Genomic DNA, 18,541 nt, shown 5'->3' on the forward strand with positions numbered 1-18,541 from the left:
AGGATACGTTAGCTGACAACAAACACAGATTTTTTTCACTGCTGGACTTGTCAGTGTATTTTAAGTCTGCTCCAAGTTCATGCAAAGCCAGCTGAGTCTTCCAAATGATTTCCACCAGCCATTTTATCCAAAGTTCCTTTTTTCAAAATCCAGGATGAATTTTAAGATTGCTCCTGTTTACAACAGTGGACATTACATGCAGGACAGCTCCTACACATAACAGAATCAGGACAAAAAGATGCAAAGTAACGGAACAGGGACAGGCAATTTCTATCCAGATCTGCTCCATTCACTTCAATGAGAATTCCAGAAGCATGTCCTCCAAGAAGGATCTTACTCTAGCTAGAGTAAGGGTCCTGTGAAGGACTCCTGATGTGGCTTATCAGACATGGGTCAAAGCACAAAGCAACATGTGCCAGGATCTTTCATCAATTACCAAGCTGCAATGTAGAATCAAAAGTCGAATGCTAAACACCGAGTTCTGCCCTTCCCCACACATTTCCCTTTATAAGAGGAAAAAAAATCAGCAATCATCAGTATGACTGCCTACTTGGATTTGAAAGCAGATAATAAATAGTACATCTGTCTTCTAGTTATTAACATAACTAAGCTTATTGCATAATATCTGCTTATTTTTGGAAAGCAGCCCTTTCTACCTGTCCCAACAGCACATTACTGAGTTGGCAAGAGGCAGGAGCTTTTGAGTGAATAAGAGAATTTTTTCAGATCAAACTCACTTGCCAAAAATTAAATCCCGAAAGCCTGGGTCACCAATTACACAATTTTTTGAAAGATGAAGTCTCTTGACTTAAAAAATCCCCTTGACCAGCTCTGCCACAGCTTCCATTTCATTTGGCTGTGTGTGATGCTTGCAGTGTATTTATCTCACAAATTATTATAAAGAAAATTTTGGTGAGGACTCCTGCCAGATCACACACTCAGAGTGCTGAGATGACACAACTCCTCCCACCTTTCTTTGCTCAGGACAAGACCTATTGCTCCAAACCCAGGCCCGGTTAGACTCTCAGAAAATGGCCCATGATGGCATTCATCCTGCACCCTCTGCCAGTTCTGATCCCTGGAGCTGGAGGTTTGTTTGATCCTGGATCATGCAGAGGATGAACCCCCCCGAATACCTTGAATAGGCTTGGGCCCCAGGACATCTCATTCCTGCACTGTCCACAGATCTGCAACAGTTGAGGACTTCCTGCAACGTTTTGATGGCTTCTCTCTGCTGTTCTGTGCTGGCTCTCAATAACGGGATAGACCGGTGGTATAGTCTGAATAGCCAGTCCCACTGTGCCTGTCATCCAGTGTTTATATTCCTTAGTTCAAGTCTCATAAAAAGCCCAATTGCTGGTCTTGGAATGATAAATCAGCATTTCAGAATTTATTCTTGCTTCCATGCAGTGCTATCAATCACATCCAATATATATTTTATAGTGTTTCCTGTGGTGGGCTGACCCTGGGCTGGATGCCAGGTGCCCACCAAAGCTGCTCTGGCACTCCCCTCCTCAGCTGGACAAGGGAGAGAAAATATAACGAAAGGCTTGTAGGTTGAGATAAGGACAGGGAGAGATCAGAAACCAATTACCATCATGGGCAAATGAGACTCAACTTGGGGAAATTAGTTTAATTTATTACCAATCAAATCAGAGTAGGATAATGAGAAATAAAACCAAATCTTAAAACACCTTCCCCCCATCCCTCCCTTTTTTGCAGGCTCAAATTTATTCTCAGTTTCTCTACCTCCTCCACTCCAGCAGCACAGGGGAACAGGGAATAGGGGTTGTGGTCAGTTCATCACACATTGCCTCTGTCGTACCTTCCTCCTCAGGGGGAGGACTCCTCACACTCTTCCCCTGCTCCAGTGTGGGTCCCTCCCACAGGCTGCTGTTCTTCAGGCACAGACTGCTCCAGCATGGGTCCCCCATGGGGTCACAAGTCCTGCCAGCAAACCTGCTCCAGCGTGGGCTCCTCTCTCCACGGGGCCACAGGTCCTGCCAGGACCCTGCTCCAGTGTGGGCTTCCCACAGGGTCACAGCCTCCTTCAGGCATCCCCCTGCTCTGGCATAGGGTCCTTCATGGGCTGCAGGTGGAGATGTGCTTCACCATGGACCTCCATGGGTGCAGGGCACAGCTGCCTCACCATGGGCTGCACCACGGGCTGCAGGGGAGTCTCTGCTCTGGAGCCTGAAGCACCTCCTCCCCCTCCTTCATCGACCTTGATGTCTACGACCTTGATGTCTACGGGGCTTTCTCTCTCACATATTCTCACTCCTCTCTCTGCCTGCAATTGCCATTTTTGACACTGTCTCCCCTTCTTAAATATGTTATCACAGAGGTGCTACCACCATCACTGATGGGCTTGGCCTTGGCCAGCGGTGGGTCTGTTTTGGAACTGGCTGGCGTTGGCTCTGTTGGACATAGAGGAAACTTCTGCCATTTTCTCCCAGAAGCCACTCCTGTAGCCCCCCCACTCCCTACCAAAACCTTTCCATGCAAACCCAATACACTTCCCTTTGACTTAACATCATTGTACAAAGCATAGTGTTGTGGGTGGAGAACAACACTAGCATGTACCTGAATATGAACAATCACAAGTTTTCAGAGTTGTGTTGTGCTGGATCTGTATCTCTGAATGGAGTTCTCAAGTTTTTATGAAGACAACAAAGCCCCTGCTCCATGCCTTGGGATGCCTTAGCCCTCTTGTGCTCAGATAACTGATAGAAAGAAAAAGACCAAACACATTAACCTTTCTGACTCTGCTTAGTCTAGTTTTGCCCTAGCAAGGGAGAGTCAACACTGCAGGAATACATTAGCACAACAAATAAGGCACTAGTTGGCACTTTAAGTGGCTCCTAATGTCCCTCCACAACAGTGCAATGTGCTGTCATCATGACAAGCCAGGCACCAGATGCCTTTATTTTTAATTGCACTGAAGAGATACCGGTCTCATCATTGCAGGCTCTGCCCAAAGGCAAGACTGGTCACAGCCCCTCCCCAGGCAAATGCTGCTCTGAGATGTCCTTTTCCTGAACACTGAAAAATGTTTCTGGTTCATAAATTCATGGCATGGGTTCAAATGTCTCCCAGAAGCTCTTTCAGTCACAGCCACAAATATGGTTTCACTCTTCAAATGCTGCATTGGCAGCAAAATCAAAGATTCACCACTGCTCAGCCGTTCCAGTTTGGAAACAATTTTTTTGGCTAAGATTTCTCCAGTCAACCTAATTCCCACTAGCCATCAATTGCAATGGTCTGCTCAGATGTAGGCAATAGTCTGAATGCTCTGTCTACAGAGAAGTAACCCCTTGATTTTAGTGCTCTTGTGAGCTTTTCCTCAAAGGTGAATTTCTCTATGTGAATCATTTAGACAGAACCGTTCTCTCTTCTGGCTTGCTATTGAACTGTCTAGGAGACAGCATTTAAATGCAAGAAGGCAAAACAATAGTATTGACTGTCCTTTGTCCGGGTTTATTTAATTCTGTAAAGCAAACAGTTTGTGTGAAATGCATTCCTGGTAATAAAATCGTATTGCACATTTGCTTATAGAGGGTCACCAGGGAGAGCAAATGTGCCTGTACTCAGCAATAAATGTTTGATTCCGTGTTGCACAGCAATTATTCAAAATGAGAGAGACTATTGGATCCAAGACTGCTGTCCTTTAGGACTCAGCCTGTCAAGTTGCATTGCTCTATATTTTTTATCCAAGTGGATTTCATCTCCACACTCTTATTACTGGGTGATATTCAAGTCCAAGTTGCACTGAGCTTGAAAAACAACCTTTGACTACCAGATTGGCCTTTTGTTGTTAAAAAGAAGCATATTATTATTATTATTATTATTTATCAATATGCCATAGCACATTAAAGGAGTAAAATTTAAAATGCATGGATGTTTTTTTTTTTCCTGAGAGGACAGGGAAAGACAGAGATTTCAATTTAATCAACCCTAAAATTGCTTCTTCCCTAGCTTTAAAAATGCTGTAGCTTTAGTCATCAAGGGGAAGTTGTGATGCTATCATATACTTGTTTTCTCTGGTTTTTGTACATACTTTGGAAATTTATCAGGAATCTGGTATTTTTCTGTCTTCTGAAATTAAACAAGGAGTCATTAATATATTTTAAACATATATCCCTCTATAGATACTTTCTTGACATTTATTACCTATCTAGCCTTGCACTGGATAAACTTTTACATATTGCTTAGGAAAGAGAAATATAACAAAATTCCACAGAGCTTCAGTGCATGCAGAGATGTGTGCCATTTCCCCTTAAAGTAAGATTTAATCAACACAGTGCCACCTCAACCCTGACCAGATGATCAGTCAACACAGCTCTGAGTAATATCTTGGAAAGTCTGAGCCTACGGACAATTACAGACCACTTAATCACAAAATTTAATCAAGATAATAATTAGGCACTACATCCTGTTTAATGCACAAGGATGTGAGCCTTCCAGCTCCTGCTGCCAGATCAGAACTGAACACAGGAATGGGGGAAAGATTCAACAAAGTCAACAGACTATATCCTTGATGACAGAAGAAAAACTAAACTCAAACAGCTTGCCAAATCTTTCAGAACTCCAGCACTTTGTGCCAGTTGAAAACCCACCCTAAAAGATTCTTTCAAAGATCTATTTCTTCAGAAGACCAATTTATTATTTTTTATTTGACCAGGCTTGAGAGATAAAGCTCAGGGTCCTGGCACAGGAAGTGCTCTACTGATGCTTAGTAAGCACTTTTTGCTCAGACAAACCTTGCCCTGCAGAATGGACAAGGGTGGAAAGGAGAATCTCTATTAAGTGATTTTTGCAAGGTCAAAATGAAGAATATAAATCTGTCAGTTGGCCACTGTACTACACTGCCTCTGTTGGGTCAGCTTTGTAGGTCTAAGCAAAGAGTTACAAGACTCTGTGCTTAATAAATTTTCTGAAGCACATCATATTTACTGTAAGCTAAGCAAAGTCACTTTCTGGGATAGATGTTATTAAGAGGATTTTTCCATATTTTCCTCCGACTTCAAAGTACCATGTGAGTGTCCTTGTTAGAGACAAGTGACATCCACATCACTGAGCTGGAGAAACAGTGGCAGCAGCAATACATCTGTAAACACTAAAAAGCCCTGAAACATGAAAGCTTAGAAGAAAGAGCAGAGGGGTGGAGAAAATGGACTAGGTAACCCAGTACGTCACTTCCATTTCTAAATTCTACAAACCCTCTAGGTTAAAATTAGGATGAAAAGTAGATTTTTTTTTTTTCTTTACATTAGTGCTATGTTATAGGTTGAGAAGGTCACAAGTAATTAGAGGGTCACAAATGACTATATATGCTCTGCCTGTGCAGAAAGAATGCGTCCTGGACAGGGTGCTAAACACTGCCTTGTCCTCAGGGCAAGGATGGGCATGTTTTAAAGATCTCTTGGACAGCTTTATATTAAAGATCATGTCCAAAGGAGAGCAACGAAGCTGGTGAAGGGTCTAGAGCACAACTCTTACAAAGAGCAGCTGAGGAAACTGGGTTGTTTAGTCTGGAGAAAAGGAGGTTCTGCTGGAGGGGGAGACCTTATTTCTTGCTCTACAACTACCTGAAAGAGGTTGTAGCAAGGTGGGTGTTGGTCTCTTCTCCCAGATACCAAGTGATAAGATGAGAGGAAACAGCCTCAAGTTGCACCAGGGGATGTTTTGATTGGATATTAGGAAAAATTTCTTCACAGAAAGGGTCATAAACACTGGAACAGGCTGCCCAGGGAAGTGGTGGAGTCACCATCCCTGGAGGTATTTAAAAGATGTGTGGATGTGGTGCCTGAGGACATGGTTTAGTGGTGGACTTGGCAGTGCTAGGGTAATGGTTGGACTTGATGATCTTAAAGATCTTTTCCAGCCTAAACGATTCTGTGATTTTATGATTCTATGTTAGTCACAGTGGTTGGAAATCAGGTGCCAAGTCATTTGAAACATCCCAATGTAACCTACATGCTGTCTTTTCTTCTGTCTACGCATGGTTTCCTGTGAAAGGAAGGAGGGCAGAAAAACCTGCAAAAGGTGCATACCTTCATCACACTGACACACCACCTCTCCCATTGTGGAGCTGGGACCAGTCTGCACCAGTTGGGGATACTGGCTAATAATTTAAATTCAAAAAGTGAGTAGCTTCTCATAGAGGCTAGCAGAAAACCAACTTTGCAGACTAACAGGGAAGTGAAATCATTTCTTTGCACATATGAGACTTAAAAAAAAAAACCAAACCCAAGAAAAAGTAGAGCTGAATGATGGTAACATTTCAATCTTCAGAGCCGCTGTTAGCTACGATGAATCCCTTTTGTAAATTCAGTGTCTTGAGCTGCAAATACTTATCAAGAGTGTTATTATCAGACATTGTGAGCCTGTGAACAAGAATTCCCACTGTATTTTAATGGCTGCTGGCCATATCCATCAAAAAGGGGACTCTAACAGACATACAGTTATCATTGTTCAAATTTTAATGAATATATGTCATTCCCATTCATTATTTAAGTGACATTCAGATGCAGTTTCAGTCAAAGCTGCCTCTTCATAAATGTTATTAGCTACAAATGTGCCTTTAATAAAATATTACACTGTGCAAAAATAAAGTGTTGTACTAATAATCAAAAGAAAATGAATGGAAGGAACTAAAATCCACAGTGATAGTATGAACTCCTTATTCACTCAAAAACCACTTCGATTTTAATGGGCAATTTCTCAGAGGCCAGTACAGGAATGCAGGCTCAGGCCCACCAGGCACACACAAAGACACAAGAAACACCTTCTCCAAACTGTTGTGGCTCACACACAGACTGATACCTGATTATTTGAGTCAGAACAGGTCTATCTGTGGTCAGTTTGACCACAACTCAATAATACGGTCTGCAAATCCAATATACACAGCCCTCTGGACAGCTTTACATTCATTAGGACCACACACTTTGGAAAACACTCTGTAAATTAGCGTTCGGGCTGCTGAATGTGGTTCAATGTGGTTAACGTTCTGCTTTTCTCAAGGGTGCCTGTATTTTTTGATAAACTTGTGTGCTGAGGTATCTCAAGTTAGGCACTCAGAACTGAAACATCCTAAATCTAATCAGGTTGCAAACACTGGCCCCAGACTGCTTGCTATCCAAGCCAGGAAGCAGCTATTTATTTTCTCTAAATTAATCCCAGCTCAGCAAGACACTTAAGCACACATCGAACTTTATAAAGACAGAGTGGGTTTCCCACTCACTTAAATAATGCAGATGCAAATGCTCTGCTGAATCAGGCTTATAAAAATCCAACAGCAGTCAGTAATAAATACTGTGACATACAAGAGCAATCTCTGCTCTGAAGCCAGGAGGTTGGAGTGCACTGCTGAGATCCGTAATGCAGTGTCCTTGCTAGTGCTGTGGGATTGCCTCCGTTTCCCCACATTCCCCTCTATTCCCTGGGCCAAGAGCCACACACACACTCCTCCTCCTCTCTCTGTCTGGGAATAAGACATGTCTCTAAATAGAAGTTATCTATTATGCAAGATTTATCTTGGGTTTCCCTGCCCCTCTCTTCTAACTGTGCATTCGAGATGAAAATACTGTCAGCGCCTGGGCTGGGTGTCTGAAGCAGAGGTGGTTTATTTGCCAGACCAGAAGGCTTTTCTCCTGCAGCAGCTTTCTATTAAATTGGTTTTATTTCTATCAGGATTAAAGAGCAAACTGAGGCTTCACTGAAGTTGGGAACCTGCCCCCACTAACAGTATGAAGCACGCCAAAGATGAAGGCAAAACTGGTCTCTGCTAAAGCTGGTCAGCTCTGATAGACTCTGTTCTAGGAAAGAGTCAGAGAGACAAGAAGAGCCTCTCTGTTTGCCTGAGTGCAAACTTGCATATTTAACTCCTGGTTAGCAGCCCTCTTCCCACACTGGCACCTAAACTCTGCAAGGACTTTGCCTTAAAGGAAAAAAATGTAATAATAATAATAGTAGTAGTAGTAATAATAATAAAGTTCCCAGAGGTACCTGGGTGATGTCCCTGCACATCACATCTTGTCAGGAGTGAGTATTTGCCATCTATCTTATCGCTGCATGCAACAAGCACCCAAGAATCAGACATTCCTCTGCCTGTGCTCCCTTGGGGTCTCCACATCATATGTGTTGTGCCCAACACACGTGGACAATATGGGCTTTTGCAGAAAAGTCAGCCACAAGCATCAGTTTTGCTGAGGATACTGAGGGACATCCTCCCTTCCCACCACTGAATGCTCTGCTCAGGATCTCATCTGCACAATTAATAATCTGTGCCCTGAAAGAAGACAGACAGTACTGCTTGTTGGATTTTTTATTTGGAGGGCAGGAAGAGCTTGGGAGATACTTCTGGGTGAAGGTTCAAGGTGAAGGATAGTGGAGCACAAGAAAAGTAGCCTCCTTGTAGCCTTGAATAAGGCCTTCAAAAAGGCATGACTTCATGCACATATGGGTCCTATGGAGGGTCTGGCCCTGACTAATGTACAATACATAAATGATACTTAGTGGGTGAAGGAAAAAAATCAAAACAGCCCCCTAATATTAGCCAATTTAATAGCTTTAGGAGATAGACTATCAGCATCAGGAAAGATGGAGCCATGGAGAGATTCTCCAGGGCAGAGCAGAGTTTAATCCAGATTTACTCTGATACATTCAGCCATTTTTTGTGCATACTCATCCCAGAGAAACACACCAGTTTGTCTATGCATGGATAATGATTTTTTCCTTCACTTTGGGTAAGCCCTTCACAGATCCCCACCATTTGATCCTGAAGGTTCAACTTTGTAAAGAAGTTGCAGTGGGAGGTGGTTATCCTCCAGCCTGGGTGGAATCTGTCACTGTTGTCATTTTAAAAGGCGATTGTGAGAAGGCATCTCACCCAGGCTGCAAGAAACAGCATCTTAATCTTGAAACTCTTTCTGTTCTGCAGGATTATTTCCATGGAGCCAGAGGTAAGAAACACCCTCTCCACTGCTGCTCCTTGGGTAGTGTTAAAATGCTCTCCAAATATAAGCAAGGTAATTTCTCAGTGTCTTTGCTAGATTTAAAAATGAAAATTAAAGCATTATTAGGGGCTAAGGGTCAGGCATATACCCAGCCAACTAGCTGGCAATGACTCCACCTGGAACAAAGAGAATCCAAAATAAACTTTTTTAATGAGAAAGATGGCAAAAAGCCAAGCAGAAGTTGCAAAGGACACCTCATTAAAGAAATTGATAAGACTAAGTCAGGTCAATCTGTTTAAGTAACTCAATGGCTTCAGTCAGATAGGAATAGATCTGTTTAATTTGCCTTCAGAAAAGCAGCAGCACAGTGGGAGCGGAGGAGGAGACCTCATAGGGAGCCATAAGCTTTCCATAAAAGTTGGTAATCATGCGGGAAGTCGCATCTGTGGTTTACTCACTTGGAAGAGAGACATCTCACACAAAGAGAGCTGAAATAGTTGTAGGCAGCGAGAGCAGCCGCACACGAGGAGCGGATCTGCATTTGGCAGCATGTGCTAATACCGTGGGATCTTCCCTGTACAGCCACAGCCCGTACAGGAAACACAGAGCTAACCAAAAGAGCCGATCTGGGAAATGCAAAAAAAAAAAAACTTTAAGCTGTGAGCCAGAACCTTTCTTTTTATACCTTTACAGCACCAGGAGAGCTTCAGCGTAAAAAAGCAAACTGATTTTCTGCTGGAACAAAAAGCTCAGAATATGGTTCTCATTTTGAAAGTCAAGCCCAGGGGCCCCAAACGGGAAAATAAATTCTTGCACTTTGAAAAGATTGCACTGTGAACTAAGCAGTGCTGCCTGGCCTCCATCAGGATGTCCGCTCTGCTTATGCTCGCCCATGCTGACAGCAGGGTTATCACTTCAGGATTTCTGTGATGCTGAGAACAACACAGCCACCAGTGTGCTGTGCATCCAGCCTGGAAACTGCCAGCAGCCAAACAGCATCTTGCTAATGATTGCTGCTTACAGGGCACTGTATCAACAGTAATTAGCAAACCACTGCTAAGCTCAGAGACCTATTTGCAGGTATCTGGGTGACCTCACTGATATGACTTCGGGGCTTATTTCATCACTGAGCAGAAAAATGTCTTTAAATAATTGCATGGTTTGGTAATAGGTAAATAAGAATTTTGCTTCAAAACAATTAAAATAAACCCAAAGCTGGTTTTATTGGGCAGATCTCAGCAGCAACTCAGTAGGAGGTTTTGTCATGCTTGGACTTAATCTACCTTTTAGAGATGATGTATAATAAATCATCATAATGATTAAGAGCCAAACACAGCGTAAATGGAGTCCCTATCACCCAGGCTTCAAGCAAACATTAAGCTTTATAATGTATGAGTGTACACAGTAATGAGTAAGTATGTCTCTCACAGGCTTGTGTTCCTTGCAGGTATACTCTGAGGGGTTTGGTGCATGTCAAGCAGCCCCAACCATTAAATACCCTTCACTTGGGCCTTGGAAATCATGAGATTTTGAATTCTTTGAATAGACCTTTTGGTCTCAGCACTGGGAATCACACCTCAAAGATTCTCCTGCTAATAGGAAAGTTAGAAAACAACTTAAAACATGAAGCGAGAGATTCCCACATTCCCCATAATGGTGTTTTGGTGAAACACCATTAAGATAACCATGACAATATCATGAATCTTATCAACACAGCAATAATCCACAAGACTAAAACCTGCATCTCCAATGTCAAAGTGAAACCCATTTGTCTGGAACTTAGATTATTTTTTACCTTGGGAAAAAGTACTACACCACAACTGAAGGCTCTCCTGATTCTCCTAGAGGGACCATGTTAGGCATGTATTTTATCAGGGATGTGGGGATCCCAGGGGTCCTGGTCACTTCTTGCTTCACCAACAGCACCTGCCCTACTGATGGCATAGAATCACAGAATCATAGAATGGTTTGGGTTGGAAGATCATCTAGTTCCCACCTCCCTGCCATGGGCAGGGACACCTTCCACTAGACCAGGTTGCTCAAAGCCTCATCCAACCTGGCCTTGAACACATAATAAGGAGCCTCCAATACCCCAGCACACACATAAATAGGATGAAAGGAGGCAAACCCAGGAGCTACACAGGTTGGAGGGATGCATATTTTAGCCAGGATTTTGGCTAGATGATTACTATAGACCATTAAGCTGTTCTCCTCTGGTTGGATTTATTGTTCACTCAACAAAAGAAAGCACCCAGGGCTGAGTACCTGCCAAGTCTGCACAGAGCAGCTGAGGCGAACTGGAGAAAAAAAAAAAAGCCAGTGTGAAATCGGAAGGAAGACACAGACACTTATTTTCTCTTACACCTGCAAAACCAAAGCTAACTTCTCTTTTCTCTCAATGGAAAACCTGCAAATGCAGAGCTTTGGGAGAAAACCACTCCCCACTGTGAATACTTAAAGTGAATGTTTAAAAATCCCATCCCCATCCCAAACTCCACTTCCTGAAGTTGAGTATATTTTGATTCACCTTCTCCTAGTAATTGCAGTTCCTCTTCTAGGGGATATGAATGATAAAGCAAAGAGAAGGGGGAAAACCAAACCTGACAAACGCGCACGTCCCCAAGACAACCAACTCCGAGCAGGTGGACGCAGCCGGAATCACTTGCTTCTCAAGAGTGGCGAGAGATGGGTGATCTGGATCTGCAGAGAGCTTGGGTTAGTCAGATTACTTTTTCAGGGCTTTGTGCCAGAATGAAGCAGAATGAAACTGAGATAAACCCCTGAAAGAATGCCCCATATAGCAGGGGAACATCCAGATGCTTCCTGTGCATGAGATTTCAGGGTAGCATAAGATACATATCAGGACACAAGTTCAGCATGGTCAGCAGCAGCAGGTCAGAAGAGAAAAAAAATTTGGAATATGACAATGCGAAAGCAGGGCTGCAGGGCAAGTGCTTTGTGCTGGGAAGCTGTCACTCCCTGAGGTCCGGGATTGAGAAACAGCAGCAGCCAGAGCACCGGAGAGACATCCCAGTGCAAAGCTGCATACGGGAAGACAGTAATTTGGGGGACTGTGCGAAACCAGATATTCATGAATGGTTCAGCACAAACCTTAGATATAAGGAAAGTATCACTGTGAAGCAGACTTGGCATTCCCAGCAACCTGAAATGAAACTTTTGATTTAAAAGCTACCGAAATCTAAAAAACAATTAAAAAATCAGCCTGTTGATTTTAAAAAATCAGTAAAGGTTTGTTCGTTTGTTTTTCTGGAATCATCTGTATTGTGAAAGTCTAAGGATCATCCATCACAGTTATTTTAGACCTCAAAAGAACTGCCCACACTTAGTTGTTTTTTTTTTTAACATAGTTCCTTAAATGTCCAAAATTAGGTAATTAAGGAAATAGTGCCTCTAGCAGACATTTGGGCTTTCTGTGGTCAGACTTTCCAGTTACATCATGTGCTCTTAAGCAACATTTTTCCTTGCCTCCAAGTATTTCAGTGTCTCAGAGGATTTTAGATCACATCATATCTAAGGTGATAGCTGTCCAGCTAGTCACAAATACTCAAAATATGAGTTGAACACACAGAGAGACACACAGAGTGGAGCACCAAGGGCAGAGGTGTGATGCAGAATTACAATCCAAAATCTTCTGAATGAAGATCATGTTTTCACATCCCACAGCTGCATTTGCAAGGCAGTGGCCTTTTTACTTCTCTACAGAATGACCGATATTTTTAGCTTTATTCTTTTACATATTTAGTTATTAGCAGAGAACAGAAATTATATTTCTCTACTAAGAAATTTCACTTCTGCATTCCCTCATCCCTTCCTAACAAAAGCCAACAAAACCACTTTTTTTGCAGTGACAGTGAATACGTGTAAGAGCAATGGACTATCAAATTAAAGGCAAACGTGTGTTATAATATCAACAGTGACTTGCATACACAGCAGAGCTACCCTAGCAAAGATAGGTCTCATGAATCCTCTGCTGCAAAACATGAGGCAAAATCATCTGAACAGTGTGAACAAAGGGAAATTGCCAGACAAATTACAACTGATCAGACATTTGCGCAGGAGAAATTCCATCCCCAGGTTATTGCCAGCAACTGGTACTTCAGAAGACCACCAGAAAGTTGTGAAAGGCTCTTTAAGAGAGGAAAAGCCATCACCTCCTCAACCTTTTGGAGACAGCAATACAGCCCAAAGCATGAGATACAGTATCTGGCACATCAGAAACTGTGCTTTTCTGGCTTGCAACCCAGTGGCAAGTTTCAGGGTCAGCTAGACTTTGACAAAGCAGCGCCTCACCGGAACTTAAATGTTGCTATTCCTTCATTTCAGAAACAGAATGCTAACCTTTGCCCTGTGGCTGAGGGCTCACAGCATCCTTTCAAGCAGCGGACAAGGCCAAGTATTAAATACTTGCGTAAGTTGTTTTCTCATGTGATAAACAAACACTTTGCAAAAGGTTCCACTCACTGCATGTGCGGGTACCTGTGATCAGGTCAGTCTGGATCTCTCATCTATGAGAGGGTACAGGGGGTATAGGCAGGCAGAAGACACCAGCTGAGTTAGTGTTCAGCTAAGCCATGCATCTTAGCATGATTGATTATTTGGGATTTGAGTCTGAATATATATAATAAGCTTTTATGAAAAAGAGTCTGGGTGCTGGGGTCTGCAGGGCAGCTCTGAGTCAATCAGGCCAGTAATAATTTTTTCCTTCCTATGGAAAGAGGAGCGTATCCTGTTAATTTTGGACCATAAAGAAGCTTCTCCATCTCTTTCACACTCTTCCACAGGAACAACACCTATGTGCTGGATGTTTTTTTCAATAGATGACACCAAAATACTGTGTTTTGTTTTGTATGGTTGGTTTTTTTAAACAGCATAGAAGAAGCAGGTAGGCACAGCTCTGACTGACTTTCAGTAAGTTGCAGACAACTCAGTGCTGTTTGGGCTCTGAAAGCCTCCCATCAACTTACTCGACAGACACAGCCATAGGGCTTCAATTCTCCACAGAAGAAGAAAACCACAAAACCAGTATTAGCTCCCTCAGTTTAGATGCCCCAGCCTTTACCCTCTGGTACTTGCATCCCTAGCAAAGAGGTTAATGGGATGTCACTCTTAGCCATGCTGGGGAAAGACCCATCTGATCTGTCACACCTCAACACCTGAGCAAGTCATCAAGGCTTCTTTAACTGTCACAGGGATGTTCCCACCTCCAGAGCCTATTTTTTTGGTGTTTCCTCTAAAATGTGACGAATCACATGCTAAAGTACCTATTTCTCTTTACGGTCTATAAAAGGAGGACAGATAACCAGCTCTGACAGCAGTGCATGAGTTGCAGATGCTTGTACTTGGTTGGATGAATCCCACCCTGATCTCCTGCACTCTAAGCAAATTCCCAGCACAGGAAAATGCTCCCTGCTCCAGAAGGAGGACAAACTGCTTCCCCCCTCCCCATACCTGTCCTCCATGCACTCCATTTCATAAGGTCAGCAGTTTTCTTCCAATTAAAAGAAACCGGAATATTCTTAAAAGAAAATGAAGCTCCAATTCCCTTGGCAACACCAGAGAACATACTCCCTTCTGCAAGGTTGTTTTTAAATTATGAAGTCACAGCAGCGTATTATTCCCAGTATTGACTGTAGCTCTGTCAGCCGGCAGCACTGGGAGGGGACACATGGAATGGGAGTCTTCCCCGTGAGAGCCACACATGTGTGAGACCTGGAGAGAGACATAGAAACTAAGCCCTACCCTCAGCGCTGAAAGGCAGGGCTTATTGCCAAACATGAACGTGGTTTTCCTTCATATCTTAGTCATCCCACATGTTTATGCTCCACATTGTACTTCCTAAGGAAATGAGTCCCAGAAGCCAGGCTTTTTTCCCTAGCTGTTTGTTTTCTCGGCTCCTCTGAGCACTGACTTTGTTTGACGTCTTTCCCTTGCCCATTTCTGTCCTCACCGCCAGCCCAGGATACCCAGGAGGACAGCGCTCTTAGCACTTCCTCACCTGAAAAGCCACAGAAATGAAGAATAAAGACATGTCTGGGAAAAAAAATGTACTGGAGCTGCCACAGTGGGGAAGCCCTGTGAACCCAAAACCACCTTCCCCGGCATGAGTACAGTCACCATATCTCCATCCCCCTTCCTAGCGCTGTGACCAAGAGGAGACAGAGATAACATTGTTCCAGGTTTCATCCTGCCAAAGAGAGATGAGTGTTGTGGTAGCAGCTCCTTCCACTCTCCATCACTGCATGTCAAGAGAAGCATGAGAGTAACATCTCTGAGTAGGTACTAGAGTAATTGCAGTCCATATGGCACCTCAGACTACGGAGTTGCCTGAGCATGAGTAATTCCTGCGCCCACCAAGGTTTTCTGCTTGAAAGGTTGACACCTTTGCAGCTACTTTGGGCCTGGCAGCCCTCCCAACTACAGTCCCATGGGGCACTATTGTGCACCTGGACGGATTCATTCTTATACGCATGCAACCTTCACTGCTGAAGGGTCATCATAGCTGGATTTCACCTCTGCTTTCATGGGCAGGCAGCCAGCAGCATCCCACTTTGATACCCTCTCCAAGGATGTTCCACCTCTTTGCCAAGCAAGGCCACCAAATCCTGCTGAGGGACACCTACTCTCAACACACTGACAACCACATGTTGTCAGTTGCCACCATGTCTGCTACCTATCAAGAGCTAATAATCATAGAATCATGGAATGGTTTGGGTTGGAAGGGACCTTAAAGATCATCTAGTCCCAACCCCCCCGACATGGGCAGGGACACCTTCCACTAGACCAGGTTGCTCAAAGCCCCGTCCAACCTGGCCTTGAACACTGCCAGGGAGGGGGCAGCCACAGTTTCTCTGGGCAATCTGTGCCAGTGTCTCACCACCCTCGCAGTAAGTGAGTCATACTCATTCTTCTCATCTAGTATATTAAGGGTTACAAGGTTGTAGCTTACAAAACCAAAACCATTTAGTTAAGACTTTCATATATTGAGAGCTCAGGTATCATAAACTACCTGTACAGCAAAAGGAAGCACACTTCTTTTTTTTTTTTTTTTTTTATAAATAGGTATATTTAGGATCAAGTAAGCATTAAACTCTCCTTTCCCCATCCAGAACAGTAGTCTCTAGGAATATTACTCTGGCACATTTTAACATCTCATCAGTCATGTTTGCACAACGTGGGATATGGAGAACCCTTAAAGAGAAAAAAAGCCCATAGTGTTATTTATCCTACCAGAGTCTCCTTATACTGCAAATTCAAAGGTTCCGCATATGTCTTCATTACTTTAAACTTTTGGCATCTGTGACTTCCCCACGGAATAAGCCATCTGCATTTCATCTCTTCAGTGGTAGATGCCTAAGGATTGTCAATACTTCAGTATACTGTGCAGACCCATCCAGCTCTGTTCCAAAAATTTTTAGTGTAATGGCACATTTAAAAAACGGATAGAGAATAAATATTAATTAAAACCAGACAACCTCTGAAAGAGGTGCAAAGTAGCAGCTACAGTCTATAGCTGGCAAAACCACACCAAAGTGGAGTTCCCAGCTCTTCTACAGCAGAGATAGAAATGAAACCTTGTCTTCAATCCAGTGTCCTATCCAAAGTCTATCCCCTTCTGCTCACTTTAAAAATTAACTGAGTGTCTATTTACCTAATGTCTACAAACAGGACCCCTTCAAAGGCTGGAATCAGAGATCGTATCACATACTTTTTTTGGAACAAAAATAAAGTAAATGTTATCTTGTTTCCCTGAAACTGTAGGTCACTAGTGCTCAGCCTGTGATTATACAGTAGTTAAGAATAAGCTCAGATCAATATTGTCACTGAAGCCCATCTTTTCAAAGCAGTGCCTATAGCAGCACTGCAGGTAGAGGGGCCAAGTGTTACCAGATGTTGTCAGAAAGTGCAGTTGGGAGAGAGGTGATTCAGGCTTGTATCAGCAGAATGCATTACAGACATATTCTGGATTTTTCATAAAAAACAGACTTCAGTCAGCCAGAAGTGGTTTTCCTTGATCAAGGATGGATTGATAGATAGTTGTGTGTGCATATCTCTCTCTCTCACTCTCTTTCTCCCTCTATCTTCACACCTTCTCCAAGAAGTACCTTGTGTAGGGAACATCTGCGCTTAACTTGCCCAAATGCTCCATCTCCTTGCCTCTATTTTTCTTTCCTGTACATTAGAAGGCAAGAGAGGTGCTCCCATTTTTCTTGTTGTAGTTTGGGACCTCACGATATAGACCTTGCTAGTTTTTATTATTCCCACATGTGGCATACTTCCCCTTCCCGTTGCTATCCACTGACACATTGTCACTGCAGGGGAAAAAGGAAGAAGGTGGTAATGACACGAAACACAAGGTTTTAATCTGAAGTTTATTCCTCTTCAGCTGTCTGAGGCAGCTTGAAGCATAAATCCAGTTTTGCTGTTTAAAAAAGGAATTACCCAAGTGACTCACCTCTTGCTGAGAGAGAGACCGCTAGCTTGTCCATCACATGCCAGTGTTCAGAACATGCCACTTGTCCGTGCTTACAGCAAGAACCTGATTCCTGCAATTTATTCCTGGGTCTGCCATGGATTGCATGGCTTTGGGGAAATCACAATAAAAACTGGAATACTTGACAATTTTAAACTGATGCTTCCCTTCCCAACAGATTCTTCTTGTAGACATCTGTTTAAGTTCAAATACTGAATCTGAGATTTTAAACTTGTGCCTACATTTTAAGTCCCATTCACATAATCATTAGCAGTATTAAATTGGGGGAGAATCTGCTATGAAATTTAGTCATCTGGTACCATGAAAAAGTGCTGGCATGGTTGTTTGATGTTCTGAGAGGGGCTGGTACTCCAAACCAGAAGATACTAGAGCTTTTCAAGTCCTGCTCATTATTTGCTTTGCAATGCCACAGGAAACAGTAAGGGCTTTAATCTGTAAATAATCTTTCCTTCAGGGATCTGGGAACAATCTAAAGGATATAGCAGTTGCATATTTTTTTTCCTCCACGAAATGCTTCATTAAAGTACTGCTCACTTAATAACAAGTTTGGGGAGAAAAAAAAAAAAGAAAGAAAAAAAAGAAAAATAAGTGATGTGTTTTTTATGCAAAGGCAAAACTCCTGTACCTCTTTGCTTTTGTGCTACAAACAGCTTGCTTGAGTTGCAGGAGATTTGGTTTTGCATAAGAATGTTTCCTAGAACAAGAGGGAAAAACGATTCTCAAACACAAGGGAAAAATTAAGAGGGAAAATGCAAGACAAGATGGCCAGATGAGCAGTTAAAGGCTCTGACACCTTGATCTCAGCACATCAAACAGAATACATCTACTTACATGCAGACTGTGCTCTTCTCCTAAAAGTACACTCCCCCCGCCCCCGTCGGTGCACAGATATTCAACTTCAGATCAAAGCATTCTCAAGGACTTGTTTTTCAGCCACTTTCAGTCACCTTCACTCCTTCCTACACCCCTTGATATATCAGATACAGGGCAGCACTAAGGATTATAAGTTTTAACGCTGTACATCACCATGATTGATCAGACTTCAGCAGAAAGACTATAACGATAATTTCAG

The 18,541-nt window shown here is 42.9% G+C and overlaps 1 protein-coding gene across 10 annotated transcripts in view; it reads right to left on the minus strand.

The window, feature by feature from the left end:
* Positions 1–18,541, minus strand: part of ST3GAL1 (ST3 beta-galactoside alpha-2,3-sialyltransferase 1) — a 94,788-nt gene that overhangs the window by 58,412 nt on the left and 17,835 nt on the right. For 2 of the 10 annotated variants that reach the window (XM_074888415.1, XM_074888454.1), the window contains exons 2-3: positions 11,558–11,657; positions 9,416–9,583 (exon numbers count right to left, since the gene is read on the minus strand). The exons of 3 other annotated variants lie outside the window; for them this stretch is intronic. The gene's annotated coding sequence lies outside the window, so the exon portion shown is untranslated. Of the gene's footprint in view, positions 1–1,825; positions 7,612–9,415; positions 11,658–14,426; positions 14,688–18,541 lie in introns of those variants that run through there. 5 more of the 10 variants (XM_074888426.1, XM_074888479.1, XM_074888463.1 and 2 more) reach the window with 5 other exon arrangements.

The sequence above is a fragment of the Strix uralensis genome, chromosome 1, assembly GCF_047716275.1.
Source record: "Strix uralensis isolate ZFMK-TIS-50842 chromosome 1, bStrUra1, whole genome shotgun sequence".
NCBI lineage: Eukaryota > Metazoa > Chordata > Aves > Strigiformes > Strigidae > Strix > Strix uralensis.